At 46.7% G+C, this 23,942-nt stretch overlaps 59 non-coding genes across 59 annotated transcripts; all 59 read right to left on the minus strand.

The window, feature by feature from the left end:
• Window positions 1–221: 221 nt before the first annotated feature.
• Window positions 222–293, minus strand: trnaq-cug (transfer RNA glutamine (anticodon CUG)). Its single transcript has one exon. It is a non-coding gene; the product is annotated as a tRNA-Gln (tRNA).
• A 337-nt stretch (window positions 294–630) lies between these two features.
• Window positions 631–702, minus strand: trnaq-cug (transfer RNA glutamine (anticodon CUG)). Its single transcript has one exon. It is a non-coding gene; the product is annotated as a tRNA-Gln (tRNA).
• Window positions 703–929: 227 nt separating this feature from the next.
• Window positions 930–1,002, minus strand: trnaf-gaa (transfer RNA phenylalanine (anticodon GAA)). Its single transcript has one exon. It is a non-coding gene; the product is annotated as a tRNA-Phe (tRNA).
• Window positions 1,003–1,227: 225 nt separating this feature from the next.
• trnaq-uug (transfer RNA glutamine (anticodon UUG)) lies at window positions 1,228–1,299 on the minus strand. The gene has a single exon. It is a non-coding gene; the product is annotated as a tRNA-Gln (tRNA).
• A 289-nt stretch (window positions 1,300–1,588) lies between these two features.
• Window positions 1,589–1,661, minus strand: trnaf-gaa (transfer RNA phenylalanine (anticodon GAA)). Its single transcript has one exon. It is a non-coding gene; the product is annotated as a tRNA-Phe (tRNA).
• A 394-nt stretch (window positions 1,662–2,055) lies between these two features.
• On the minus strand, window positions 2,056–2,127 carry trnaq-cug (transfer RNA glutamine (anticodon CUG)). The gene has a single exon. It is a non-coding gene; the product is annotated as a tRNA-Gln (tRNA).
• Window positions 2,128–2,464: 337 nt separating this feature from the next.
• Window positions 2,465–2,536, minus strand: trnaq-cug (transfer RNA glutamine (anticodon CUG)). The gene has a single exon. It is a non-coding gene; the product is annotated as a tRNA-Gln (tRNA).
• Window positions 2,537–3,054: 518 nt separating this feature from the next.
• Window positions 3,055–3,126, minus strand: trnaq-uug (transfer RNA glutamine (anticodon UUG)). Its single transcript has one exon. It is a non-coding gene; the product is annotated as a tRNA-Gln (tRNA).
• A 289-nt stretch (window positions 3,127–3,415) lies between these two features.
• Window positions 3,416–3,488, minus strand: trnaf-gaa (transfer RNA phenylalanine (anticodon GAA)). The gene has a single exon. It is a non-coding gene; the product is annotated as a tRNA-Phe (tRNA).
• A 394-nt stretch (window positions 3,489–3,882) lies between these two features.
• trnaq-cug (transfer RNA glutamine (anticodon CUG)) lies at window positions 3,883–3,954 on the minus strand. The gene has a single exon. It is a non-coding gene; the product is annotated as a tRNA-Gln (tRNA).
• A 337-nt stretch (window positions 3,955–4,291) lies between these two features.
• On the minus strand, window positions 4,292–4,363 carry trnaq-cug (transfer RNA glutamine (anticodon CUG)). The gene has a single exon. It is a non-coding gene; the product is annotated as a tRNA-Gln (tRNA).
• A 227-nt stretch (window positions 4,364–4,590) lies between these two features.
• On the minus strand, window positions 4,591–4,663 carry trnaf-gaa (transfer RNA phenylalanine (anticodon GAA)). Its single transcript has one exon. It is a non-coding gene; the product is annotated as a tRNA-Phe (tRNA).
• Window positions 4,664–4,888: 225 nt separating this feature from the next.
• On the minus strand, window positions 4,889–4,960 carry trnaq-uug (transfer RNA glutamine (anticodon UUG)). Its single transcript has one exon. It is a non-coding gene; the product is annotated as a tRNA-Gln (tRNA).
• A 289-nt stretch (window positions 4,961–5,249) lies between these two features.
• Window positions 5,250–5,322, minus strand: trnaf-gaa (transfer RNA phenylalanine (anticodon GAA)). The gene has a single exon. It is a non-coding gene; the product is annotated as a tRNA-Phe (tRNA).
• Window positions 5,323–5,716: 394 nt separating this feature from the next.
• On the minus strand, window positions 5,717–5,788 carry trnaq-cug (transfer RNA glutamine (anticodon CUG)). The gene has a single exon. It is a non-coding gene; the product is annotated as a tRNA-Gln (tRNA).
• Window positions 5,789–6,125: 337 nt separating this feature from the next.
• On the minus strand, window positions 6,126–6,197 carry trnaq-cug (transfer RNA glutamine (anticodon CUG)). The gene has a single exon. It is a non-coding gene; the product is annotated as a tRNA-Gln (tRNA).
• A 227-nt stretch (window positions 6,198–6,424) lies between these two features.
• Window positions 6,425–6,497, minus strand: trnaf-gaa (transfer RNA phenylalanine (anticodon GAA)). Its single transcript has one exon. It is a non-coding gene; the product is annotated as a tRNA-Phe (tRNA).
• Window positions 6,498–6,722: 225 nt separating this feature from the next.
• trnaq-uug (transfer RNA glutamine (anticodon UUG)) lies at window positions 6,723–6,794 on the minus strand. Its single transcript has one exon. It is a non-coding gene; the product is annotated as a tRNA-Gln (tRNA).
• A 728-nt stretch (window positions 6,795–7,522) lies between these two features.
• Window positions 7,523–7,595, minus strand: trnaf-gaa (transfer RNA phenylalanine (anticodon GAA)). The gene has a single exon. It is a non-coding gene; the product is annotated as a tRNA-Phe (tRNA).
• A 225-nt stretch (window positions 7,596–7,820) lies between these two features.
• Window positions 7,821–7,892, minus strand: trnaq-uug (transfer RNA glutamine (anticodon UUG)). Its single transcript has one exon. It is a non-coding gene; the product is annotated as a tRNA-Gln (tRNA).
• A 618-nt stretch (window positions 7,893–8,510) lies between these two features.
• trnaf-gaa (transfer RNA phenylalanine (anticodon GAA)) lies at window positions 8,511–8,583 on the minus strand. The gene has a single exon. It is a non-coding gene; the product is annotated as a tRNA-Phe (tRNA).
• A 394-nt stretch (window positions 8,584–8,977) lies between these two features.
• trnaq-cug (transfer RNA glutamine (anticodon CUG)) lies at window positions 8,978–9,049 on the minus strand. Its single transcript has one exon. It is a non-coding gene; the product is annotated as a tRNA-Gln (tRNA).
• A 337-nt stretch (window positions 9,050–9,386) lies between these two features.
• trnaq-cug (transfer RNA glutamine (anticodon CUG)) lies at window positions 9,387–9,458 on the minus strand. Its single transcript has one exon. It is a non-coding gene; the product is annotated as a tRNA-Gln (tRNA).
• Window positions 9,459–9,685: 227 nt separating this feature from the next.
• On the minus strand, window positions 9,686–9,758 carry trnaf-gaa (transfer RNA phenylalanine (anticodon GAA)). Its single transcript has one exon. It is a non-coding gene; the product is annotated as a tRNA-Phe (tRNA).
• A 225-nt stretch (window positions 9,759–9,983) lies between these two features.
• On the minus strand, window positions 9,984–10,055 carry trnaq-uug (transfer RNA glutamine (anticodon UUG)). Its single transcript has one exon. It is a non-coding gene; the product is annotated as a tRNA-Gln (tRNA).
• A 756-nt stretch (window positions 10,056–10,811) lies between these two features.
• Window positions 10,812–10,883, minus strand: trnaq-cug (transfer RNA glutamine (anticodon CUG)). The gene has a single exon. It is a non-coding gene; the product is annotated as a tRNA-Gln (tRNA).
• Window positions 10,884–11,220: 337 nt separating this feature from the next.
• Window positions 11,221–11,292, minus strand: trnaq-cug (transfer RNA glutamine (anticodon CUG)). The gene has a single exon. It is a non-coding gene; the product is annotated as a tRNA-Gln (tRNA).
• A 227-nt stretch (window positions 11,293–11,519) lies between these two features.
• trnaf-gaa (transfer RNA phenylalanine (anticodon GAA)) lies at window positions 11,520–11,592 on the minus strand. Its single transcript has one exon. It is a non-coding gene; the product is annotated as a tRNA-Phe (tRNA).
• Window positions 11,593–11,817: 225 nt separating this feature from the next.
• On the minus strand, window positions 11,818–11,889 carry trnaq-uug (transfer RNA glutamine (anticodon UUG)). Its single transcript has one exon. It is a non-coding gene; the product is annotated as a tRNA-Gln (tRNA).
• Window positions 11,890–12,178: 289 nt separating this feature from the next.
• Window positions 12,179–12,251, minus strand: trnaf-gaa (transfer RNA phenylalanine (anticodon GAA)). Its single transcript has one exon. It is a non-coding gene; the product is annotated as a tRNA-Phe (tRNA).
• Window positions 12,252–12,645: 394 nt separating this feature from the next.
• trnaq-cug (transfer RNA glutamine (anticodon CUG)) lies at window positions 12,646–12,717 on the minus strand. Its single transcript has one exon. It is a non-coding gene; the product is annotated as a tRNA-Gln (tRNA).
• A 337-nt stretch (window positions 12,718–13,054) lies between these two features.
• Window positions 13,055–13,126, minus strand: trnaq-cug (transfer RNA glutamine (anticodon CUG)). Its single transcript has one exon. It is a non-coding gene; the product is annotated as a tRNA-Gln (tRNA).
• Window positions 13,127–13,353: 227 nt separating this feature from the next.
• trnaf-gaa (transfer RNA phenylalanine (anticodon GAA)) lies at window positions 13,354–13,426 on the minus strand. The gene has a single exon. It is a non-coding gene; the product is annotated as a tRNA-Phe (tRNA).
• Window positions 13,427–13,651: 225 nt separating this feature from the next.
• On the minus strand, window positions 13,652–13,723 carry trnaq-uug (transfer RNA glutamine (anticodon UUG)). Its single transcript has one exon. It is a non-coding gene; the product is annotated as a tRNA-Gln (tRNA).
• A 289-nt stretch (window positions 13,724–14,012) lies between these two features.
• trnaf-gaa (transfer RNA phenylalanine (anticodon GAA)) lies at window positions 14,013–14,085 on the minus strand. Its single transcript has one exon. It is a non-coding gene; the product is annotated as a tRNA-Phe (tRNA).
• A 394-nt stretch (window positions 14,086–14,479) lies between these two features.
• On the minus strand, window positions 14,480–14,551 carry trnaq-cug (transfer RNA glutamine (anticodon CUG)). Its single transcript has one exon. It is a non-coding gene; the product is annotated as a tRNA-Gln (tRNA).
• Window positions 14,552–14,888: 337 nt separating this feature from the next.
• Window positions 14,889–14,960, minus strand: trnaq-cug (transfer RNA glutamine (anticodon CUG)). The gene has a single exon. It is a non-coding gene; the product is annotated as a tRNA-Gln (tRNA).
• Window positions 14,961–15,187: 227 nt separating this feature from the next.
• trnaf-gaa (transfer RNA phenylalanine (anticodon GAA)) lies at window positions 15,188–15,260 on the minus strand. Its single transcript has one exon. It is a non-coding gene; the product is annotated as a tRNA-Phe (tRNA).
• Window positions 15,261–15,485: 225 nt separating this feature from the next.
• trnaq-uug (transfer RNA glutamine (anticodon UUG)) lies at window positions 15,486–15,557 on the minus strand. The gene has a single exon. It is a non-coding gene; the product is annotated as a tRNA-Gln (tRNA).
• Window positions 15,558–15,846: 289 nt separating this feature from the next.
• On the minus strand, window positions 15,847–15,919 carry trnaf-gaa (transfer RNA phenylalanine (anticodon GAA)). Its single transcript has one exon. It is a non-coding gene; the product is annotated as a tRNA-Phe (tRNA).
• A 394-nt stretch (window positions 15,920–16,313) lies between these two features.
• Window positions 16,314–16,385, minus strand: trnaq-cug (transfer RNA glutamine (anticodon CUG)). Its single transcript has one exon. It is a non-coding gene; the product is annotated as a tRNA-Gln (tRNA).
• Window positions 16,386–16,722: 337 nt separating this feature from the next.
• On the minus strand, window positions 16,723–16,794 carry trnaq-cug (transfer RNA glutamine (anticodon CUG)). The gene has a single exon. It is a non-coding gene; the product is annotated as a tRNA-Gln (tRNA).
• A 227-nt stretch (window positions 16,795–17,021) lies between these two features.
• Window positions 17,022–17,094, minus strand: trnaf-gaa (transfer RNA phenylalanine (anticodon GAA)). The gene has a single exon. It is a non-coding gene; the product is annotated as a tRNA-Phe (tRNA).
• A 225-nt stretch (window positions 17,095–17,319) lies between these two features.
• On the minus strand, window positions 17,320–17,391 carry trnaq-uug (transfer RNA glutamine (anticodon UUG)). The gene has a single exon. It is a non-coding gene; the product is annotated as a tRNA-Gln (tRNA).
• A 289-nt stretch (window positions 17,392–17,680) lies between these two features.
• Window positions 17,681–17,753, minus strand: trnaf-gaa (transfer RNA phenylalanine (anticodon GAA)). Its single transcript has one exon. It is a non-coding gene; the product is annotated as a tRNA-Phe (tRNA).
• Window positions 17,754–18,147: 394 nt separating this feature from the next.
• On the minus strand, window positions 18,148–18,219 carry trnaq-cug (transfer RNA glutamine (anticodon CUG)). Its single transcript has one exon. It is a non-coding gene; the product is annotated as a tRNA-Gln (tRNA).
• A 337-nt stretch (window positions 18,220–18,556) lies between these two features.
• trnaq-cug (transfer RNA glutamine (anticodon CUG)) lies at window positions 18,557–18,628 on the minus strand. Its single transcript has one exon. It is a non-coding gene; the product is annotated as a tRNA-Gln (tRNA).
• Window positions 18,629–19,153: 525 nt separating this feature from the next.
• Window positions 19,154–19,225, minus strand: trnaq-uug (transfer RNA glutamine (anticodon UUG)). Its single transcript has one exon. It is a non-coding gene; the product is annotated as a tRNA-Gln (tRNA).
• Window positions 19,226–19,514: 289 nt separating this feature from the next.
• Window positions 19,515–19,587, minus strand: trnaf-gaa (transfer RNA phenylalanine (anticodon GAA)). The gene has a single exon. It is a non-coding gene; the product is annotated as a tRNA-Phe (tRNA).
• A 394-nt stretch (window positions 19,588–19,981) lies between these two features.
• On the minus strand, window positions 19,982–20,053 carry trnaq-cug (transfer RNA glutamine (anticodon CUG)). The gene has a single exon. It is a non-coding gene; the product is annotated as a tRNA-Gln (tRNA).
• Window positions 20,054–20,389: 336 nt separating this feature from the next.
• On the minus strand, window positions 20,390–20,461 carry trnaq-cug (transfer RNA glutamine (anticodon CUG)). Its single transcript has one exon. It is a non-coding gene; the product is annotated as a tRNA-Gln (tRNA).
• A 525-nt stretch (window positions 20,462–20,986) lies between these two features.
• trnaq-uug (transfer RNA glutamine (anticodon UUG)) lies at window positions 20,987–21,058 on the minus strand. Its single transcript has one exon. It is a non-coding gene; the product is annotated as a tRNA-Gln (tRNA).
• A 289-nt stretch (window positions 21,059–21,347) lies between these two features.
• Window positions 21,348–21,420, minus strand: trnaf-gaa (transfer RNA phenylalanine (anticodon GAA)). The gene has a single exon. It is a non-coding gene; the product is annotated as a tRNA-Phe (tRNA).
• Window positions 21,421–21,814: 394 nt separating this feature from the next.
• trnaq-cug (transfer RNA glutamine (anticodon CUG)) lies at window positions 21,815–21,886 on the minus strand. The gene has a single exon. It is a non-coding gene; the product is annotated as a tRNA-Gln (tRNA).
• Window positions 21,887–22,222: 336 nt separating this feature from the next.
• On the minus strand, window positions 22,223–22,294 carry trnaq-cug (transfer RNA glutamine (anticodon CUG)). Its single transcript has one exon. It is a non-coding gene; the product is annotated as a tRNA-Gln (tRNA).
• A 227-nt stretch (window positions 22,295–22,521) lies between these two features.
• trnaf-gaa (transfer RNA phenylalanine (anticodon GAA)) lies at window positions 22,522–22,594 on the minus strand. The gene has a single exon. It is a non-coding gene; the product is annotated as a tRNA-Phe (tRNA).
• Window positions 22,595–22,819: 225 nt separating this feature from the next.
• trnaq-uug (transfer RNA glutamine (anticodon UUG)) lies at window positions 22,820–22,891 on the minus strand. Its single transcript has one exon. It is a non-coding gene; the product is annotated as a tRNA-Gln (tRNA).
• A 289-nt stretch (window positions 22,892–23,180) lies between these two features.
• Window positions 23,181–23,253, minus strand: trnaf-gaa (transfer RNA phenylalanine (anticodon GAA)). Its single transcript has one exon. It is a non-coding gene; the product is annotated as a tRNA-Phe (tRNA).
• A 394-nt stretch (window positions 23,254–23,647) lies between these two features.
• On the minus strand, window positions 23,648–23,719 carry trnaq-cug (transfer RNA glutamine (anticodon CUG)). Its single transcript has one exon. It is a non-coding gene; the product is annotated as a tRNA-Gln (tRNA).
• Window positions 23,720–23,942: the final 223 nt, after the last annotated feature.

The following is a 23,942-nucleotide window of genomic DNA, read 5'->3' on the forward strand; positions in this document are numbered from 1 at the left end:
TTAGAAAGCGCGCCCTACATGACACCAAACTTCAGTTTGCTTCCTTGCTTGTGAACGATGCGGTCTACGTTGTGCCGCGAGGGCTCTTTCTTGTTAGTTTAGCCACGCTTGCAATACATAGCGAATCTCTGATACCAAGCGGGCAATCGCTGTTCACTCAGTTGATGTTTGGCGTCCCAAAAACATACCTTGAAAGATTGGCAGAAGGAAACACTAAGAGTAGGTCCCACCGAGATTTGAACTCGGATCGCTTGATTCAGAGTCCAGAGTGCTAACCATTACACCATGGAACCTCTGACCCTTTGGGAGCGTTCGCATCACAATTCCTAATTCTTAATTTGCAAGCTGCGGCAACAATGGGTAAGATTTAATTACTCCGTTCACGAGGAGTAAAACGTCTTGAGAGGAACCAAATATCACAAAGTGGGAATTGTATGAAATGAAGCACAAGTTTGCATTTTAGCGCAAGATTCCAGCACTTCACACTCTGTAGAGAAGGTTCCCTTGCATGTGGGTGGAAACGTTTTAACAGAATTACAATTCGGCCCAGATCAGCGGGTGTTAACAGGATTGCTCCGTCACGTGGTTAAGGCAGCTGCTCTGAGACTTTAGCAAAGGAAACCGAGCAGCAGGTCCCACCGAGATTTGAACTCGGATCGCTGGATTCAGAGTCCAGAGTGCTAACCGTTACACCATGGAACCTCTGCAAGCGTCAGCCACTGAGAGTACGACTGAGGAGCGAAAACTGACAGGAGTGTTATTGTAAAGATTTACAGCTATATATGAGTGAGCTGCTTCCACTTTGGTCAATTTCATTCTTGTTGACACTAACAGTGAGCCAGGAACTTGTGATGCAAGTAGGCATGATGTCTGACAACATGGAAAAAACCTCCTTCACAAGGACGCTTTGGAGGATCCAAAGCTCCGCTTGCCGAAACCCGGGATCGAACCAGGGACCTTTAGATTTTCAGTCTAACGCTCTCCCAACTGAGCTATTTCGGCTCGAACGCTGTATGCAGGCAAGTGATCAAAATTGCAGAAATGCAGACGTCGATGGCCAGAAAGACATGTTTGTTTAGTATTCACAGAATTAAGGACTCTACTCTCTGACATCAGTTCGGTTCCTCAACGTGGTTACATCCCTGTGGTTTGGCCTATTATACCTTTTTCCATTTTCATATAACAGAGGGCAGTCACGAAAGGCTAGGTTCACATGCGTCAAACATTAGGTTCCACCGAGATTTGAACTCGGATCACTGGATTCAAAGTCCAGAGTGCTAACCATTACACCATGGAACCGCGGAGAAGCTTTTTCGCTTTCCCAACCAAAGCCCCAAGACGGTCACTCCAGGTGTCCGTGACAGGGATGATCTCTGTCAGAGCACGAGGGGGGAATCTTGAGAGGAGCGGGACCCGAGTGAACTCGAGAGAGCAGAACTCTGTCTAATTGATGATTGTATAGATTTTCACTGGAAGACACTCAGAATGAAGGGCATTGCAGTAGCTCAAGGTAACCATTCCAAAAAACAATGCGAGACATTGAATTGTCAGCCGTTAAAAACCTAATGCAAAGTCAGGTCTCTGAGTCTGCCGAAACCCGGGATCGAACCAGGGACCTTTAGATCTTCAGTCTAACGCTCTCCCAACTGAGCTATTTCGGCATAAAAGAAACACGCGGCGGTCACGGTCACGGTCGGAGAAGTTCGGACCTACATTGGACGCCTAAAATAGATTTGTTGGAACAACAAAAATGGCTTCACAGGAGACATTGCCAAGTTTCACCACCACAATTAGCAAATGCTACCTTCAAAATTCTTTTGATTGTACAAGTTTCTTAGAAAGCGCGCCCTACATGACACCAAACTTCAGTTTGCTTCCTTGCTTGTGAACGATGCGGTCTACGTTGTGCCGCGAGGGCTCTTTCTTGTTAGTTTAGCCACGCTTGCAATACATAGCGAATCTCTGATACCAAGCGGGCAATCGCTGTTCACTCAGTTGATGTTTGGCGTCCCAAAAACATACCTTGAAAGATTGGCAGAAGGAAACACTAAGAGTAGGTCCCACCGAGATTTGAACTCGGATCGCTGGATTCAGAGTCCAGAGTGCTAACCATTACACCATGGAACCTCTGACCCTTTGGGAGCGTTCGCATCACAATTCCTAATTCTTAATTTGCAAGCTGCGGCAACAATGGGTAAGATTTAATTACTCCGTTCACGAGGAGTAAAACGTCTTGAGAGGAACCAAATATCACAAAGTGGGAATTGTATGAAATGAAGCACAAGTTTGCATTTTAGCGCAAGATTCCAGCACTTCACACTCTGTAGAGAAGGTTCCCTTGCATGTGGGTGGAAACGTTTTAACAGAATTACAATTCGGCCCAGATCAGCGGGTGTTAACAGGATTGCTCCGTCACGCGGTTAAGGCAGCTGCTCTGAGACTCTAGCAAAGGAAACCGAGCAGCTGGTCCCACCGAGATTTGAACTCGGATCGCTGGATTCAGAGTCCAGAGTGCTAACCGTTACACCATGGAACCTCTGCAAGCGTCAGCCACTGAGAGTACGACTGAGGAGCGAAAACTGACAGGAGTGTTATTGTAAAGATTTACAGCTATATATGAGTGAGCTGCTTCCACTTTGGTCAATTTCATTCTTGTTGACACTAACAGTGAGCCAGGAACTTGTGATGCAAGTAGGCATGATGTCTGACAACATGGAAAAAACCTCCTTCACAAGGACGCTTTGGAGGATCCGAAGCTCCGCTTGCCGAAACCCGAGATCGAACCAGGGACCTTTAGATTTTCAGTCTAACGCTCTCCCAACTGAGCTATTTCGGCTCGAACGCTGTATGCAGGCAAGTGATCAAAATTGCAGAAATGCAGACGTCGATGGCCAGAAAGACAGGTTTGTTTAGTATTCACAGAATTAAGGACTCTACTCTCTGACATCAGTTTGGTTCCTCAACGTGGTTACATCCCTGTGGTTTGGCCTATTATACCTTTTTCATATAACAGAGGGCAGTCACGAAAGGCTAGGTTCACATGCGTCAAACATTAGGTTCCACCGAGATTTGAACTCGGATCACTGGATTCAAAGTCCAGAGTGCTAACCATTACACCATTGAACCGCTGAGAAGCTTTTTCGCTTTCCCAACCAAAGCCCCAAGACGGTCACTCCAGGTGTCCGTGACAGGGATGATCTCTGTCAGAGCACGAGGGGGGAATCTTGAGAGGAGCGGGACCCGAGTGAACTCGAGAGAGCAGAACTCTGTCTAATTGATGATTGTATAGATTTTCACTGGAAGACACTCAGAATGAAGGGCATTGCAGTAGCTCAAGGTAACCATTCCAAAAAACAATGCGAGACATTGAATTGTCAGCCGTTAAAAACCTAATGCAAAGTCAGGTCTCTGAGTCTGCCGAAACCCGGGATCGAACCAGGGACCTTTAGATCTTCAGTCTAACGCTCTCCCAACTGAGCTATTTTGGCATAAAAGAAACACGCGGCGGTCACGGTCACGGTCGGAGAAGTTCGGACCTACATTGGACGCCTAAAGTAGATTTGTTGGAACAACAAAAATGGCTTCACAGGAGACATTGCCAAGTTTCACCACCACAATTAGCAAATGCTACCTTCAAAATTCTTTTGATTGTACAAGTTTCTTAGAAAGCGCGCCCTACATGACACCAAACTTCAGTTTGCTTCCTTGCTTGTGAACGATGCGGTCTACGTTGTGCCGCGAGGGCTCTTTCTTGTTAGTTTAGCCACGCTTGCAATACATAGCGAATCTCTGATACCAAGCGGGCAATCGCTGTTCACTCAGTTGACGTTTGGCGTCCCAAAAACATACCTTGAAAGATTGGCAGAAGGAAACACTAAGAGTAGGTCCCACCGAGATTTGAACTCGGATCGCTGGATTCAGAGTCCAGAGTGCTAACCATTACACCATGGAACCTCTGGCCCTTCGGGAGCGTTCGCATCACAATTCCTAATTCTTAATTTGCAAGCTGCGGCAACAATGGGTAAGATTTAATTACTCCGTTCACGAGGAGTAAAACGTCTTGAGAGGAACCAAATATCACAAAGTGGGAATTGTATGAAATGAAGCACAAGTTTGCATTTTAGCGCAAGATTCCAGCACTTCACACTCTGTAGAGAAGGTTCCCTTGCATGTGGGTGGAAACGTTTTAACAGAATTACAATTCGGCCCAGATCAGCGGGTGTTAACCGGATTGCTCCGTCACGTGGTTAAGGCAGCTGCTCTGAGACTTTAGCAAAGGAAACCGAGCAGCAGGTCCCACCGAGATTTGAACTCGGATCGCTGGATTCAGAGTCCAGAGTGCTAACCGTTACACCATGGAACCTCTGCAAGCGTCAGCCACTGAGAGTACGACTGAGGAGCGAAAACTGACAGGAGTGTTATTGTAAAGATTTACAGCTATATATGAGTGAGCTGCTTCCACTTTGGTCAATTTCATTCTTGTTGACACTAACAGTGAGCCAGGAACTTGTGATGCAAGTAGGCATGATGTCTGACAACATGGAAAAAACCTCCTTCACAAGGACGCTTTGGAGGATCCGAAGCTCCGCTTGCCGAAACCCGGGATCGAACCAGGGACCTTTAGATCTTCAGTCTAACGCTCTCCCAACTGAGCTATTTCGGCTCGAACGCTGTATGCAGGCAAGTGATCAAAATTGCAGAAATGCAGACGTCGATGGCCAGTAGGACAGGTTTGTTTAGTATTCACAGAATTAAGGACTCTACTCTCTGACATCAGTTCGGTTCCTCAACGTGGTTACATCCCTGTGGTTTGGCCTATTATACCTTTTTCCATTTTCATATAACAGAGGGCAGTCACGAAAGGCTAGGTTCACATGCGTCAAAAATTAGGTTCCACCGAGATTTGAACTCGGATCACTGGATTCAAAGTCCAGAGTGCTAACCATTACACCATGGAACCGCTGAGAAGCTTTTTCGCTTTCCCAACCAAAGCCCCAAGACGGTCACTCCAGGTGTCCGTGACAGGGATGATCTCTGTCAGAGCACGAGGGGGGAATCTTGAGAGGAGCGGGACCCGAGTGAACTCGAGAGAGCAGAACTCTGTCTAATTGATGATTGTATAGATTTTCACTGGAAGACACTCAGAATGAAGGGCATTGCAGTAGCTCAAGGTAACCATTCCAAAAAACAATGCGAGACATTGAATTGTCAGCCGTTAAAAACCTAATGCAAAGTCAGGTCTCTGAGTCTGCCGAAACCCGGGATCGAACCAGGGACCTTTAGATCTTCAGTCTAACGCTCTCCCAACTGAGCTATTTCGGCATAAAAGAAACACGCGGCGGTCACGGTCACGGTCGGAGAAGTTCGGACCTACATTGGACGCCTAAAATAGATTTGTTGGAACAACAAAAATGGCTTCACAGGAGACATTGCCAAGTTTCACCACCACAATTAGCAAATGCTACCTTCAAAATTCTTTTGATTGTACAAGTTTCTTAGAAAGCGCGCCCTACATGACACCAAACTTCAGTTTGCTTCCTTGCTTGTGAACGATGCGGTCTACGTTGTGCCGCGAGGGCTCTTTCTTGTTAGTTTAGCCACGCTTGCAATACATAGCGAATCTCTGATACCAAGCGGGCAATCGCTGTTCACTCAGTTGATGTTTGGCGTCCCAAAAACATACCTTGAAAGATTGGCAGAAGGAAACACTAAGAGTAGGTCCCACCGAGATTTGAACTCGGATCGCTTGATTCAGAGTCCAGAGTGCTAACCATTACACCATGGAACCTCTGACCCTTTGGGAGCGTTCGCATCACAATTCCTAATTCTTAATTTGCAAGCTGCGGCAACAATGGGTAAGATTTAATTACTCCGTTCACGAGGAGTAAAACGTCTTGAGAGGAACCAAATATCACAAAGTGGGAATTGTATGAAATGAAGCACAAGTTTGCATTTTAGCGCAAGATTCCAGCACTTCACACTCTGTAGAGAAGGTTCCCTTGCATGTGAGTGGAAACGTTTTAACAGAATTACAATTCGGCCCAGATCAGCGGGTGTTAACAGGATTGCTCCGTCACGCGGTTAAGGCAGCTGCTCCGAGACTCTAGCAAAGGAAACCGAGCAGCAGGTCCCACCGAGATTTGAACTCGGATCGCTGGATTCAGAGTCCAGAGTGCTAACCGTTACACCATGGAACCTCTGCAAGCGTCAGCCACTGAGAGTACGACTGAGGAGCGAAAACTGACAGGAGTGTTATTGTAAAGATTTACAGCTATATATGAGTGAGCTGCTTCCACTTTGGTCAATTTCATTCTTGTTGACACTAACAGTGAGCCAGGAACTTGTGATGCAAGTAGGCATGATGTCTGACAACATGGAAAAAACCTCCTTCACAAGGACGCTTTGGAGGATCCGAAGCTCCGCTTGCCGAAACCCGGGATCGAACCAGGGACCTTTAGATCTTCAGTCTAACGCTCTCCCAACTGAGCTATTTCGGCTCGAACGCCGTATGCAGGCAAGTGATCAAAATTGCAGAAATGCAGACGTCGATGGCCAGAAAGACAGGGTTGTTTAGTATTCACAGAATTAAGGACTCTACTCTCTGACATCAGTTCGGTTCCTCAACGTGGTTACATCCCTGTGGTTTGGCCTATTATACCTTTTTCCATTTTCATATAACAGAGGGCAGTCACGAAAGGCTAGGTTCACATGCATCAAACACTAGGTTCCACTGAGATTTGAACTCGGATCACTGGATTCAAAGTCCAGAGTGCTAACCATTACACCATGGAACCGCTGAGAAGCTTTTTCGCTTTCCCAACCAAAGCCCCAAGACGGTCACTCCAGGTGTCCGTGACAGGGATGATCTCTGTCAGAGCACGAGGGGGGAATCTTGAGAGGAGCGGGACCCGAGTGAACTCGAGAGAGCAGAACTCTGTCTAATTGATGATTGTATAGATTTTCACTGGAAGACACTCAGAATGAAGGGCATTGCAGTAGCTCAAGGTAACCATTCCAAAAAACAATGCGAGACATTGAATTGTCAGCCGTTAAAAACCTAATGCAAAATCAGGTCTCTGAGTCTGCCGAAACCCGGGATCTTTAGATCTTCAGTCTAACGCTCTCCCAACTGAGCTATTTCGGCATAAAAGAAACACGCGGCGGTCACGGTCACGGTCGGAGAAGTTCGGACCTACATTGGACGCCTAAAGTAGATTTGTTGGAACAACAAAAATGGCTTCACAGGAGACATTGCCAAGTTTCACCACCACAATTAGCAAATGCTACCTTCAAAATTCTTTTGATTGTACAAGTTTCTTAGAAAGCGCGCCCTACATGACACCAAACTTCAGTTTGCTTCCTTGCTTGTGAACGATGCGGTCTACGTTGTGCCGCGAGGGCTCTTTCTTGTTAGTTTAGCCACGCTTGCACACAGGAACTTGTGATGCAAGTAGGCATGATGTCTGACAACATGGAAAAAACCTCCTTCACAAGGACGCTTTGGACGATCCAAAGCTCCGCTTGCCGAAACCCGGGATCGAACCAGGGACCTTTAGATCTTCAGTCTAACGCTCTCCCAACTGAGCTATTTCGGCTCGAACGCCGTACGCAGGCAAGTGATCAAAATTGCAGAAATGCAGACGTCGATGGCCAGAAAGACAGGTTTGTTTAGTATTCACAGAATTAAGGACTCTACTCTCTGACATCAGTTCGGTTCCTCAACGTGGTTACATCCCTGTGGTTTGGCCTATTATACCTTTTTCCATTTTCATATAACAGAGGGCAGTCACGAAAGGCTAGGTTCACATGCATCAAACACTAGGTTCCACCGAGATTTGAACTCGGATCACTGGATTCAAAGTCCAGAGTGCTAAACATTACACCATGGAACCGCTGAGAAGCTTTTTCGCTTTCCCAACCAAAGCCCCAAGACGGTCACTCCAGGTGTCCGTGACAGGGATGATCTCTGTCAGAGCACGAGGGGGGAATCTTGAGAGGAGCGGGACCCGAGTGAACTCGAGAGAGCAGAACTCTGTCTAATTGATGATTGTATAGATTTTCACTGGAAGACACTCAGAATGAAGGGCATTGCAGTAGCTCAAGGTAACCATTCCAAAAAACAATGCGAGACATTGAATTGTCAGCCGTTAAAAACCTAATGCAAAATCAGGTCTCTGAGTCTGCCGAAACCCGGGATCTTTAGATCTTCAGTCTAACGCTCTCCCAACTGAGCTATTTCGGCTCGAACGCAGTACGCAGGCAAGTGATCAAAATTGCAGAAATGCAGACGTCGATGGCCAGAAAGACAGGTTTGTTTAGTATTCACAGAATTAAGGACTCTACTCTCTGACATCAGTTCGGTTCCTCAACGTGGTTACATCCCTGTGGTTTGGCCTATTATACCTTCTTCCATTTTCATATAACAGAGGGCAGTCACGAAAGGCTACAACAATGCGAGACATTGAATTGTCAGCCGTTAAAAACCTAATGCAAAGTCAGGTCTCTGAGTCTGCCGAAACCCGGGATCGAACCAGGGACCTTTAGATCTTCAGTCTAACGCTCTCCCAACTGAGCTATTTCGGCATAAAAGAAACACGCGGCGGTCACGGTCACGGTCGGAGAAGTTCGGACCTACATTGGACGCCTAAAATAGATTTGTTGGAACAACAAAAATGGCTTCACAGGAGACATTGCCAAGTTTCACCACCACAATTAGCAAATGCTACCTTCAAAATTCTTTTGATTGTACAAGTTTCTTAGAAAGCGCGCCCTACATGACACCAAACTTCAGTTTGCTTCCTTGCTTGTGAACGATGCGGTCTACGTTGTGCCGCGAGGGCTCTTTCTTGTTAGTTTAGCCACGCTTGCAATACATAGCGAATCTCTGATACCAAGCGGGCAATCGCTGTTCACTCAGTTGATGTTTGGCGTCCCAAAAACATACCTTGAAAGATTGGCAGAAGGAAACACTAAGAGTAGGTCCCACCGAGATTTGAACTCGGATCGCTTGATTCAGAGTCCAGAGTGCTAACCATTACACCATGGAACCTCTGACCCTTTGGGAGCGTTCGCATCACAATTCCTAATTCTTAATTTGCAAGCTGCGGCAACAATGGGTAAGATTTAATTACTCCGTTCACGAGGAGTAAAACGTCTTGAGAGGAACCAAATATCACAAAGTGGGAATTGTATGAAATGAAGCACAAGTTTGCATTTTAGCGCAAGATTCCAGCACTTCACACTCTGTAGAGAAGGTTCCCTTGCATGTGAGTGGAAACGTTTTAACAGAATTACAATTCGGCCCAGATCAGCGGGTGTTAACAGGATTGCTCCGTCACGCGGTTAAGGCAGCTGCTCCGAGACTCTAGCAAAGGAAACCGAGCAGCAGGTCCCACCGAGATTTGAACTCGGATCGCTGGATTCAGAGTCCAGAGTGCTAACCGTTACACCATGGAACCTCTGCAAGCGTCAGCCACTGAGAGTACGACTGAGGAGCGAAAACTGACAGGAGTGTTATTGTAAAGATTTACAGCTATATATGAGTGAGCTGCTTCCACTTTGGTCAATTTCATTCTTGTTGACACTAACAGTGAGCCAGGAACTTGTGATGCAAGTAGGCATGATGTCTGACAACATGGAAAAAACCTCCTTCACAAGGACGCTTTGGAGGATCCGAAGCTCCGCTTGCCGAAACCCGGGATCGAACCAGGGACCTTTAGATCTTCAGTCTAACGCTCTCCCAACTGAGCTATTTCGGCTCGAACGCTGTATGCAGGCAAGTGATCAAAATTGCAGAAATGCAGACGTCGATGGCCAGTAAGACAGGTTTGTTTAGTATTCACAGAATTAAGGACTCTACTCTCTGACATCAGTTCGGTTCCTCAACGTGGTTACATCCCTGTGGTTTGGCCTATTATACCTTTTTCCATTTTCATATAACAGAGGGCAGTCACGAAAGGCTAGGTTCACATGCGTCAAAAATTAGGTTCCACCGAGATTTGAACTCGGATCACTGGATTCAAAGTCCAGAGTGCTAACCATTACACCATGGAACCGCTGAGAAGCTTTTGCGCTTTCCCAACCAAAGCCCCAAGACGGTCACTCCAGGTGTCCGTGACAGGGATGATCTCTGTCAGAGCACGAGGGGGGAATCTTGAGAGGAGCGGGACCCGAGTGAACTCGAGAGAGCAGAACTCTGTCTAATTGATGATTGTATAGATTTTCACTGGAAGACACTCAGAATGAAGGGCATTGCAGTAGCTCAAGGTAACCATTCCAAAAAACAATGCGAGACATTGAATTGTCAGCCGTTAAAAACCTAATGCAAAGTCAGGTCTCTGAGTCTGCCGAAACCCGGGATCGAACCAGGGACCTTTAGATCTTCAGTCTAAAGCTCTCTCAACTGAGCTATTTCGGCATAAAAGAAACACGCGGCGGTCACGGTCACGGTCGGAGAAGTTCGGACCTACATTGGACGCCTAAAGTAGATTTGTTGGAACAACAAAAATGGCTTCACAGGAGACATTGCCAAGTTTCACCACCACAATTAGCAAATGCTACCTTCAAAATTCTTTTGATTGTACAAGTTTCTTAGAAAGCGCGCCCTACATGACACCAAACTTCAGTTTGCTTCTTTGCTTGTGAACGATGCGGTCTACGTTGTGCCGCGAGGGCTCTTTCTTGTTAGTTTAGCCACGCTTGCAATACATAGCGAATCTCTGATACCAAGCGGGCAATCGCTGTTCACTCAGTTGATGTTTGGCGTCCCAAAAACATACCTTGAAAGATTGGCAGAAGGAAACACTAAGAGTAGGTCCCACCGAGATTTGAACTCGGATCGCTGGATTCAGAGTCCAGAGTGCTAACCATTACACCATGGAACCTCCGACCCTTCGGGAGCGTTCGCATCACAATTCCTAATTCTTAATTTGCAAGCTGCGGCAACAATGGGTAAGATTTAATTACTCCGTTCACGAGGAGTAAAACGTCTTGAGAGGAACCAAATATCACAAAGTGGGAATTGTATGAAATGAAGCACAAGTTTGCATTTTAGCGCAAGATTCCAGCACTTCACACTCTGTAGAGAAGGTTCCCTTGCATGTGGGTGGAAACGTTTTAACAGAATTACAATTCGGCCCAGATCAGCGGGTGTTAACAGGATTGCTCCGTCACGCAGTTAAGGCAGCTGCTCCGAGACTCTAGCAAAGGAAACCGAGCAGCAGGTCCCACCGAGATTTGAACTCGGATCGCTGGATTCAGAGTCCAGAGTGCTAACCGTTACACCATGGAACCTCTGCAAGCGTCAGCCACTGAGAGTACGACTGAGGAGCGAAAACTGACAGGAGTGTCATTGTAAAGATTTACAGCTATATATGAGTGAGCTGCTTCCACTTTGGTCAATTTCATTCTTGTTGACACTAACAGTGAGCCAGGAACTTGTGATGCAAGTAGGCATGATGTCTGACAACATGGAAAAAACCTCCTTCACAAGGACGCTTTGGAGGATCCGAAGCTCCGCTTGCCGAAACCCGGGATCGAACCAGGGACCTTTAGATCTTCAGTCTAACGCTCTCCCAACTGAGCTATTTCGGCTCGAACGCCGTATGCAGGCAAGTGATCAAAATTGCAGAAATGCAGACGTCGATGGCCAGAAAGACAGGGTTGTTTAGTATTCACAGAATTAAGGACTCTACTCTCTGACATCAGTTCGGTTCCTCAACGTGGTTACATCCCTGTGGTTTGGCCTATTATACCTTTTTCCATTTTCATATAACAGAGGGCAGTCACGAAAGGCTAGGTTCACATGCATCAAACACTAGGTTCCACCGAGATTTGAACTCGGATCACTGGATTCAAAGTCCAGAGTGCTAACCATTACACCATGGAACCGCTGAGAAGCTTTTTCGCTTTCCCAACCAAAGCCCCAAGACGGTCACTCCAGGTGTCCGTGACAGGGATGATCTCTGTCAGAGCACGAGGGGGGAATCTTGAGAGGAGCGGGACCCGAGTGAACTCGAGAGAGCAGAACTCTGTCTAATTGATGATTGTATAGATTTTCACTGGAAGACACTCAGAATGAAGGGCATTGCAGTAGCTCAAGGTAACCATTCCAAAAAACAATGCGAGACATTGAATTGTCAGCCGTTAAAAACCTAATGCAAAGTCAGGTCTCTGAGTCTGCCGAAACCCGGGATCGAACCAGGGACCTTTAGATCTTCAGTCTAAAGCTCTCCCAACTGAGCTATTTCGGCATAAAAGAAACACGCGGCGGTCACGGTCACGGTCGGAGAAGTTCGGACCTACATTGGACGCCTAAAGTAGATTTGTTGGAACAACAAAAATGGCTTCACAGGAGACATTGCCAAGTTTCACCACCACAATTAGCAAATGCTACCTTCAAAATTCTTTTGATTGTACAAGTTTCTTAGAAAGCGCGCCCTACATGACACCAAACTTCAGTTTGCTTCCTTGCTTGTGAACGATGCGGTCTACGTTGTGCCGCGAGGGCTCTTTCTTGTTAGTTTAGCCACGCTTGCAATACATAGCGAATCTCTGATACCAAGCGGGCAATCGCTGTTCACTCAGTTGATGTTTGGCGTCCCAAAAACATACCTTGAAAGATTGGCAGAAGGAAACACTAAGAGTAGGTCCCACCGAGATTTGAACTCGGATCGCTGGACTCAGAGTCCAGAGTGCTAACCATTACACCATGGAACCTCCGACCCTTCGGGAGCGTTCGCATCACAATTCCTAATTCTTAATTTGCAAGCTGCGGCAACAATGGGTAAGATTTAATTACTCCGTTCACGAGGAGTAAAACGTCTTGAGAGGAACCAAATATCACAAAGTGGGAATTGTATGAAATGAAGCACAAGTTTGCATTTTAGCGCAAGATTCCAGCACTTCACACTCTGTAGAGAAGGTTCCCTTGCATGTGGGTGGAAACGTTTTAACAGAATTACAATTCGGCCCAGATCAGCGGGTGTTAACAGGATTGCTCCGTCACGCGGTTAAGGCAGCTGCTCCGAGACTCTAGCAAAGGAAACCGAGCAGCAGGTCCCACCGAGATTTGAACTCGGATCGCTGGATTCAGAGTCCAGAGTGCTAACCGTTACACCATGGAACCTCTGCAAGCGTCAGCCACTGAGAGTACGACTGAGGAGCGAAAACTGACAGGAGTGTTATTGTAAAGATTTACAGCTATATATGAGTGAGCTGCTTCCACTTTGGTCAATTTCATTCTTGTTGACACTAACAGTGAGCCAGGAACTTGTGATGCAAGTAGGCATGATGTCTGACAACATGGAAAAAACCTCCTTCACAAGGACGCTTTGGAGGATCCGAAGCTCCGCTTGCCGAAACCCGGGATCGAACCAGGGACCTTTAGATCTTCAGTCTAACGCTCTCCCAACTGAGCTATTTCGGCTCGAACGCCGTATGCTGGCAAGTGATCAAAATTGCAGAAATGCAGACGTCGATGGCCAGAAAGACAGGTTTGTTTAGTATTCACAGAATTAAGGACTCTACTCTCTGACATCAGTTCGGTTCCTCAACGTGGTTACATCCCTGTGGTTTGGCCTATTATACCTTTTTCCATTTTCATATAACAGAGGGCAGTCACGAAAGGCTAGGTTCACATGCATCAAACACTAGGTTCCACCGAGATTTGAACTCGAATCACTGGATTCAAAGTCCAGAGTGCTAACCATTACACCATGGAACCGCTGAGAAGCTTTTTCGCTTTCCCAACCAAAGCCCCAAGACGGTCACTCCAGGTGTCCGTGACAGGGATGATCTCTGTCAGAGCACGAGGGGGGAATCTTGAGAGGAGCGGGACCCGAGTGAACTCGAGAGAGCAGAACTCTGTCTAATTGATGATTGTATAGATTTTCACTGGAAGACACTCAGAATGAAGGGCATTGCAGTAGCTCAAGGTAACCATTCCAAAAAACAATGCGAGACATTGAATTGTCAGCCGTTAAAAACCTAATGCAAAGTCAGGTCTCTGAGTCTGCCGAAACCCGGGATCGAACCAGGGACCTTTAGATCTTCAGTCTAACGCTCTCCCAACTGAGCTATTTCGGCATAAAAGAAACACGCGGCGGTCACGGTCACGGTCGGAGAAGTTCGGACCTACATTGGACGCCTAAAGTAGATTTGTTGGAACAACAAAAATGGCTTCACAGGAGACATTGCCAAGTTTCACCACCACAATTAGCAAATGCTACCTTCAAAATTCTTTTGATTGTACAAGTTTCTTAGAAAGCGCGCCCTACATGACACCAAACTTCAGTTTGCTTCTTTGCTTGTGAACGATGCGGTCTACGTTGTGCCGCGAGGGCTCTTTCTTGTTAGTTTAGCCACGCTTGCAATACATAGCGAATCTCTGATACCAAGCGGGCAATCGCTGTTCACTCAGTTGATGTTTGGCGTCCCAAAAACATACCTTGAAAGATTGGCAGAAGGAAACACTAAGAGTAGGTCCCACCGAGATTTGAACTCGGATCGCTGGATTCAGAGTCCAGAGTGCTAACCATTACACCATGGAACCTCCGACCCTTCGGGAGCGTTCGCATCACAATTCCTAATTCTTAATTTGCAAGCTGCGGCAACAATGGGTAAGATTTAATTACTCCGTTCACGAGGAGTAAAACGTCTTGAGAGGAACCAAATATCACAAAGTGGGAATTGTATGAAATGAAGCACAAGTTTGCATTTTAGCGCAAGATTCCAGCACTTCACACTCTGTAGAGAAGGTTCCCTTGCATGTGGGTGGAAACGTTTTAACAGAATTACAATTCGGCCCAGATCAGCGGGTGTTAACAGGATTGCTCCGTCACGCAGTTAAGGCAGCTGCTCCGAGACTCTAGCAAAGGAAACCGAGCAGCAGGTCCCACCGAGATTTGAACTCGGATCGCTGGATTCAGAGTCCAGAGTGCTAACCGTTACACCATGGAACCTCTGCAAGCGTCAGCCACTGAGAGTACGACTGAGGAGCGAAAACTGACAGGAGTGTCATTGTAAAGATTTACAGCTATATATGAGTGAGCTGCTTCCACTTTGGTCAATTTCATTCTTGTTGACACTAACAGTGAGCCAGGAACTTGTGATGCAAGTAGGCATGATGTCTGACAACATGGAAAAAACCTCCTTCACAAGGACGCTTTGGAGGATCCGAAGCTCCGCTTGCCGAAACCCGGGATCGAACCAGGGACCTTTAGATCTTCAGTCTAACGCTCTCCCAACTGAGCTATTTCGGCTCGAACGCCGTATGCAGGCAAGTGATCAAAATTGCAGAAATGCAGACGTCGATGGCCAGAAAGACAGGGTTGTTTAGTATTCACAGAATTAAGGACTCTACTCTCTGACATCAGTTCGGTTCCTCAACGTGGTTACATCCCTGTGGTTTGGCCTATTATACCTTTTTCCATTTTCATATAACAGAGGGCAGTCACGAAAGGCTAGGTTCACATGCATCAAACACTAGGTTCCACCGAGATTTGAACTCGGATCACTGGATTCAAAGTCCAGAGTGCTAACCATTACACCATGGAACCGCTGAGAAGCTTTTTCGCTTTCCCAACCAAAGCCCCAAGACGGTCACTCCAGGTGTCCGTGACAGGGATGATCTCTGTCAGAGCACGAGGGGGGAATCTTGAGAGGAGCGGGACCCGAGTGAACTCGAGAGAGCAGAACTCTGTCTAATTGATGATTGTATAGATTTTCACTGGAAGACACTCAGAATGAAGGGCATTGCAGTAGCTCAAGGTAACCATTCCAAAAAACAATGCGAGACATTGAATTGTCAGCCGTTAAAAACCTAATGCAAAGTCAGGTCTCTGAGTCTGCCGAAACCCGGGATCGAACCAGGGACCTTTAGATCTTCAGTCTAAAGCTCTCCCAACTGAGCTATTTCGGCATAAAAGAAACACGCGGCGGTCACGGTCACGGTCGGAGAAGTTCGGACCTACATTGGACGCCTAAAGTAGATTTGTTGGAACAACAAAAATGGCTTCACAGGAGACATTGCCAAGTTTCACCACAACAATTAGCAAATGCTACCTTCAAAATTCTTTTGATTGTACAAGTTTCTTAGAAAGCGCGCCCTACATGACACCAAACTTCAGTTTGCTTCCTTGCTTGTGAACGATGCGGTCTACGTTGTGCCGCGAGGGCTCTTTCTTGTTAGTTTAGCCACGCTTGCAATACATAGCGAATCTCTGATACCAAGCGGGCAATCGCTGTTCACTCAGTTGATGTTTGGCGTCCCAAAAACATACCTTGAAAGATTGGCAGAAGGAAACACTAAGAGTAGGTCCCACCGAGATTTGAACTCGGATCGCTGGATTCAGAGTCCAGAGTGCTAACCATTACACCATGGAACCTCCGACCCTTCGGGAGCGTTCGCATCACAATTCCTAATTCTTAATTTGCAAGCTGCGGCAACAATGGGTAAGATTTAATTACTCCGTTCACGAGGAGTAAAACGTCTTGAGAGGAACCAAATATCACAAAGTGGGAATTGTATGAAATGAAGCACAAGTTTGCATTTTAGCGCAAGATTCCAGCACTTCACACTCTGTAGAGAAGGTTCCCTTGCATGTGGGTGGAAACGTTTTAACAGAATTACAATTCGGCCCAGATCAGCGGGTGTTAACAGGATTGCTCCGTCACGCGGTTAAGGCAGCTGCTCCGAGACTCTAGCAAAGGAAACCGAGCAGCAGGTCCCACCGAGATTTGAACTCGGATCGCTGGATTCAGAGTCCAGAGTGCTAACCGTTACACCATGGAACCTCTGCAAGCGTCAGACACTGAGAGTACGACTGAGGAGCGAAAACTGACAGGAGTGTTATTGTAAAGATTTACAGCTATATATGAGTGAGCTGCTTCCACTTTGGTCAATTTCATTCTTGTTGACACTAACAGTGAGCCAGGAACTTGTGATGCAAGTAGGCATGATGTCTGACAACATGGAAAAAACCTCCTTCACAAGGACGCTTTGGAGGATCCGAAGCTTCGCTTGCCGAAACCCGGGATCGAACCAGGGACCTTTAGATCTTCAGTCTAACGCTCTCCCAACTGAGCTATTTCGGCTCGAACGCCGTATGCTGGCAAGTGATCAAAATTGCAGAAATGCAGACGTCGATGGCCAGAAAGACAGGGTTGTTTAGTATTCACAGAATTAAGGACTCTACTCTCTGACATCAGTTCGGTTCCTCAACGTGGTTACATCCCTGTGGTTTGGCCTATTATATCTTTTTCCATTTTCATATAACAGAGGGCAGTCACGAAAGGCTAGGTTCACATGCATCAAACACTAGGTTCCACCGAGATTTGAACTCGGATCACTGGATTCAAAGTCCAGAGTGCTAACCATTACACCATGGAACCGCTGAGAAGCTTTTTCGCTTTCCCAACCAAAGCCCCAAGACGGTCACTCCAGGTGTCCGTGACAGGGATGATCTCTGTCAGAGCACGAGGGGGGAATCTTGAGAGGAGCGGGACCCGAGTGAACTCGAGAGAGCAGAACTCTGTCTAATTGATGATTGTATAGATTTTCACTGGAAGACACTCAGAATGAAGGGCATTGCAGTAGCTCAAGGTAACCATTCCAAAAAACAATGCGAGACATTGAATTGTCAGCCGTTAAAAACCTAATGCAAAGTCAGGTCTCTGAGTCTGCCGAAACCCGGGATCGAACCAGGGACCTTTAGATCTTCAGTCTAACGCTCTCCCAACTGAGCTATTTCGGCATAAAAGAAACACGCGGCGGTCACGGTCACGGTCGGAGAAGTTCGGACCTACATTGGACGCCTAAAGTAGATTTGTTGGAACAACAAAAATGGCTTCACAGGAGACATTGCCAAGTTTCACCACCACAATTAGCAAATGCTACCTTCAAAATTCTTTTGATTGTACAAGTTTCTTAGAAAGCGCGCCCTACATGACACCAAACTTCAGTTTGCTTCCTTGCTTGTGAACGATGCGGTCTACGTTGTGCCGCGAGGGCTCTTTCTTGTTAGTTTAGCCACGCTTGCAATACATAGCGAATCTCTGATACCAAGCGGGCAATCGCTGTTCACTCAGTTGATGTTTGGCGTCCCAAAAACATACCTTGAAAGATTGGCAGAAGGAAACACTAAGAGTAGGTCCCACCGAGATTTGAACTCGGATCGCTGGATTCAGAGTCCAGAGTGCTAACCATTACACCATGGAACCTCCGACCCTTCGGGAGCGTTCGCATCACAATTCCTAATTCTTAATTTGCAAGCTGCGGCAACAATGGGTAAGATTTAATTACTCCGTTCACGAGGAGTAAAACGTCTTGAGAGGAACCAAATATCACAAAGTGGGAATTGTATGAAATGAAGCACAAGTTTGCATTTTAGCGCAAGATTCCAGCACTTCACACTCTGTAGAGAAGGTTCCCTTGCATGTGGGTGGAAACGTTTTAACAGAATTACAATTCGGCCCAGATCAGCGGGTGTTAACAGGATTGCTCCGTCACGCGGTTAAGGCAGCTGCTCCGAGACTCTAGCAAAGGAAACCGAGCAGCAGGTCCCACCGAGATTTGAACTCGGATCGCTGGATTCAGAGTCCAGAGTGCTAACCGTTACACCATGGAACCTCTGCAAGCGTCAGCCACTGAGAGTACGACTGAGGAGCGAAAACTGACAGGAGTGTTATTGTAAAGATTTACAGCTATATATGAGTGAGCTGCTTCCACTTTGGTCAATTTCATTCTTGTTGACACTAACAGTGAGCCAGGAACTTGTGATGCAAGTAGGCATGATGTCTGACAACATGGAAAAAACCTCCTTCACAAGGACGCTTTGGAGGATCCGAAGCTCCGCTTGCCGAAACCCAGGATCGAACCAGGGACCTTTAGATCTTCAGTCTAACGCTCTCCCAACTGAGCTATTTCGGCTCGAACGCCGTATGCAGGCAAGTGATCAAAATTGCAGAAATGCAGACGTCGATGGCCAGAAAGACAGGTTTGTTTAGTATTCACAGAATTAAGGACTCTACTCTCTGACATCAGTTCGGTTCCTCAACGTGGTTACATCCCTGTGGTTTGGCCTGTTATACCTTTTTCCATTTTCATATAACAGAGGGCAGTCACGAAAGGCTAGGTTCACATGCATCAAACACTAGGTTCCACCGAGATTTGAACTCGGATCACTGGATTCAAAGTCCAGAGTGCTAACCATTACACCATGGAACCGCTGAGAAGCTTTTTCGCTTTCCCAACCAAAGCCCCAAGATGGTCACTCCAGGTGTCCGTGACAGGGATGATCTCTGTCAGAGCACGAGGGGGGAATCTTGAGAGGAGCGGGACCCGAGTGAACTCGAGAGAGCAGAACTCTGTCTAATTGATGATTGTATAGATTTTCACTGGAAGACACTCAGAATGAAGGGCATTGCAGTAGCTCAAGGTAACCATTCCAAAAAACAATGCGAGACATTGAATTGCCAGCCGTTAAAAACCTAATGCAAAGTCAGGTCTCTGAGTCTGCCGAAACCCGGGATCGAACCAGGGACCTTTAGATCTTCAGTCTAACGCTCTCCCAACTGAGCTATTTCGGCATAAAAGAAACACGCGGCGGTCACGGTCACGCTCGGAGAAGTTCGGACCTACATTGGACGCCTAAAGTAGATTTGTTGGAACAACAAAAATGGCTTCACAGGAGACATTGCCAAGTTTCACCACCACAATTAGCAAATGCTACCTTCAAAATTCTTTTGATTGTACAAGTTTCTTAGAAAGCGCGCCCTACATGACACCAAACTTCAGTTTGCTTCCTTGCTTGTGAACGATGCGGTCTACGTTGTGCCGCGAGGGCTCTTTCTTGTTAGTTTAGCCACGCTTGCAATACATAGCGAATCTCTGATACCAAGCGGGCAATCGCTGTTCACTCAGTTGATGTTTGGCGTCCCAAAAACATACCTTGAAAGATTGGCAGAAGGAAACACTAAGAGTAGGTCCCACCGAGATTTGAACTCGGATCGCTGGATTCAGAGTCCAGAGTGCTAACCATTACACCATGGAACCTCCGACCCTTCGGGAGCGTTTCATCACAATTCCTAATTCTTGATTTGCAAGCTGCGGCAACAATGGGTAAGATTTAATTACTCCGTTCACGAGGAGTAAAACGTCTTGAGAGGAACCAAATATCACAAAGTGGGAATTGTATGAAATGAAGCACAAGTTTGCATTTTAGCGCAAGATTCCAGCACTTCACACTCTGTAGAGAAGGTTCCCTTGCATGTGGGTGGAAACGTTTTAACAGAATTACAATTCGGCCCAGATCAGCGGGTGTTAACAGGATTGCTCCGTCACGCGGTTAAGGCAGCTGCTCCGAGACTCTAGCAAAGGAAACCGAGCAGCAGGTCCCACCGAGATTTGAACTCGGATCGCTGGATTCAGAGTCCAGAGTGCTAACCGTTACACCATGGAACCTCTGCAAGCGTCAGCCACTGAGAGTACGACTGAGGAGCGAAAACTGACAGGAGTGTTATTGTAAAGATTTACAGCTATATATGAGTGAGCTGCTTCCACTTTGGTCAATTTCATTCTTGTTGACACTAACAGTGAGCCAGGAACTTGTGATGCAAGTAGGCATGATGTCTGACAACATGGAAAAAACCTCCTTCACAAGGACGCTTTGGAGGATCCGAAGCTCCGCTTGCCGAAACCCAGGATCGAACCAGGGACCTTTAGATCTTCAGTCTAACGCTCTCCCAACTGAGCTATTTCGGCTCGAACGCCGTATGCAGGCAAGTGATCAAAATTGCAGAAATGCAGACGTCGATGGCCAGAAAGACAGGTTTGTTTAGTATTCACAGAATTAAGGACTCTACTCTCTGACATCAGTTCGGTTCCTCAACGTGGTTACATCCCTGTGGTTTGGCCTGTTATACCTTTTTCCATTTTCATATAACAGAGGGCAGTCACGAAAGGCTAGGTTCACATGCATCAAACACTAGGTTCCACCGAGATTTGAACTCGGATCACTGGATTCAAAGTCCAGAGTGCTAACCATTACACCATGGAACCGCTGAGAAGCTTTTTCGCTTTCCCAACCAAAGCCCCAAGATGGTCACTCCAGGTGTCCGTGACAGGGATGATCTCTGTCAGAGCACGAGGGGGGAATCTTGAGAGGAGCGGGACCCGAGTGAACTCGAGAGAGCAGAACTCTGTCTAATTGATGATTGTATAGATTTTCACTGGAAGACACTCAGAATGAAGGGCATTGCAGTAGCTCAAGGTAACCATTCCAAAAAACAATGCGAGACATTGAATTGCCAGCCGTTAAAAACCTAATGCAAAGTCAGGTCTCTGAGTCTGCCGAAACCCGGGATCGAACCAGGGACCTTTAGATCTTCAGTCTAACGCTCTCCCAACTGAGCTATTTCGGCATAAAAGAAACACGCGGCGGTCACGGTCACGCTCGGAGAAGTTCGGACCTACATTGGACGCCTAAAGTAGATTTGTTGGAACAACAAAAATGGCTTCACAGGAGACATTGCCAAGTTTCACCACCACAATTAGCAAATGCTACCTTCAAAATTCTTTTGATTGTACAAGTTTCTTAGAAAGCGCGCCCTACATGACACCAAACTTCAGTTTGCTTCCTTGCTTGTGAACGATGCGGTCTACGTTGTGCCGCGAGGGCTCTTTCTTGTTAGTTTAGCCACGCTTGCAATACATAGCGAATCTCTGATACCAAGCGGGCAATCGCTGTTCACTCAGTTGATGTTTGGCGTCCCAAAAACATACCTTGAAAGATTGGCAGAAGGAAACACTAAGAGTAGGTCCCACCGAGATTTGAACTCGGATCGCTGGATTCAGAGTCCAGAGTGCTAACCATTACACCATGGAACCTCCGACCCTTCGGGAGCGTTTCATCACAATTCCTAATTCTTGATTTGCAAGCTGCGGCAACAATGGGTAAGATTTAATTACTCCGTTCACGAGGAGTAAAACGTCTTGAGAGGAACCAAATATCACAAAGTGGGAATTGTATGAAATGAAGCACAAGTTTGCATTTTAGCGCAAGATTCCAGCACTTCACACTCTGTAGAGAAGGTTCCCTTGCATGTGGGTGGAAACGTTTTAACAGAATTACAATTCGGCCCAGATCAGCGGGTGTTAACAGGATTGCTCCGTCACGCGGTTAAGGCAGCTGCTCCGAGACTCTAGCAAAGGAAACCGAGCAGCAGGTCCCACCGAGATTTGAACTCGGATCGCTGGATTCAGAGTCCAGAGTGCTAACCGTTACACCATGGAACCTCTGCAAGCGTCAGCCACTGAGAGTACGACTGAGGAGCGAAAACTGACAGGAGTGTTATTGTAAAGATTTACAGCTATATATGAGTGAGCTGCTTCCACTTTGGTCAATTTCATTCTTGTTGACACTAACAGTGAGCCAGGAACTTGTGATGCAAGTAGGCATGATGTCTGACAACATGGAAAAAACCTCCTTCACAAGGACGCTTTGGAGGATCCGAAGCTCCGCTTGCCGAAACCCGGGATCGAACCAGGGACCTTTAGATCTTCAGTCTAACGCTCTCCCAACTGAGCTATTTCGGCTCGAACGCCGTACGCAGGCAAGTGATCAAAATTGCAGAAATGCAGACGTCGATGGCCAGAAAGACAGGGTTGTTTAGTATTCACAGAATTAAGGACTCTACTCTCTGACATCAGTTCGGTTCCTCAACGTGGTTACATCCCTGTGGTTTGGCCTATTATACCTTTTTCCATTTTCATATAACAGAGGGCAGTCACGAAAGGCTAGGTTCACATGCATCAAACACTAGGTTCCACCGAGATTTGAACTCGGATCACTGGATTCAAAGTCCAGAGTGCTAACCATTACACCATGGAACCGCTGAGAAGCTTTTTCGCTTTCCCAACCAAAGCCCCAAGACGGTCACTCCAGGTGTCCGTGACAGGGATGATCTCTGTCAGAGCACGAGGGGGGAATCTTGAGAGGAGCGGGACCCGAGTGAACTCGAGAGAGCAGAACTCTGTCTAATTGATGATTGTATAGATTTTCACTGGAAGACACTCAGAATGAAGGGCATTGCAGTAGCTCAAGGTAACCATTCCAAAAAACAATGCGAGACATTGAATTGTCAGCCGTTAAAAACCTAATGCAAAGTCAGGTCTCTGAGTCTGCCGAAACCCGGGATCGAACCAGGGACCTTTAGATCTTCAGTCTAACGCTCTCCCAACTGAGCTATTTCGGCATAAAAGAAACACGCGGCGGTCACGGTCACGGTCGGAGAAGTTCGGACCTACATTGGACGCCTAAAGTAGATTTGTTGGAACAACAAAAATGGCTTCACAGGAGACATTGCCAAGTTTCACCACCACAATTAGCAAATGCTACCTTCAAAATTCTTTTGATTGTACAAGTTTCTTAGAAAGCGCGCCCTACATGACACCAAACTTCAGTTTGCTTCCTTGCTTGTGAACGATGCGGTCTACGTTGTGCCGCGAGGGCTCTTTCTTGTTAGTTTAGCCACGCTTGCAATACATAGCGAATCTCTGATACCAAGCGGGCAATCGCTGTTCACTCAGTTGATGTTTGGCGTCCCAAAAACATACCTTGAAAGATTGGCAGAAGGAAACACTAAGAGTAGGTCCCACCGAGATTTGAACTCGGATCGCTGGATTCAGAGTCCAGAGTGCTAACCATTACACCATGGAACCTCCGACCCTTCGGGAGCGTTCGCATCACAATTCCTAATTCTTAATTTGCAAGCTGCGGCAACAATGGGTAAGATTTAATTACTCCGTTCACGAGGAGTAAAACGTCTTGAGAGGAACCAAATATCACAAAGTGGGAATTGTATGAAATGAAGCACAAGTTTGCATTTTAGCGCAAGATTCCAGCACTTCACACTCTGTAGAGAAGGTTCCCTTGCATGTGGGT

Source organism: Hoplias malabaricus, chromosome 2 (genome assembly GCF_029633855.1).
Source record: "Hoplias malabaricus isolate fHopMal1 chromosome 2, fHopMal1.hap1, whole genome shotgun sequence".
In the NCBI taxonomy this organism is placed as follows: Eukaryota; Metazoa; Chordata; class Actinopteri; order Characiformes; family Erythrinidae; genus Hoplias; species Hoplias malabaricus.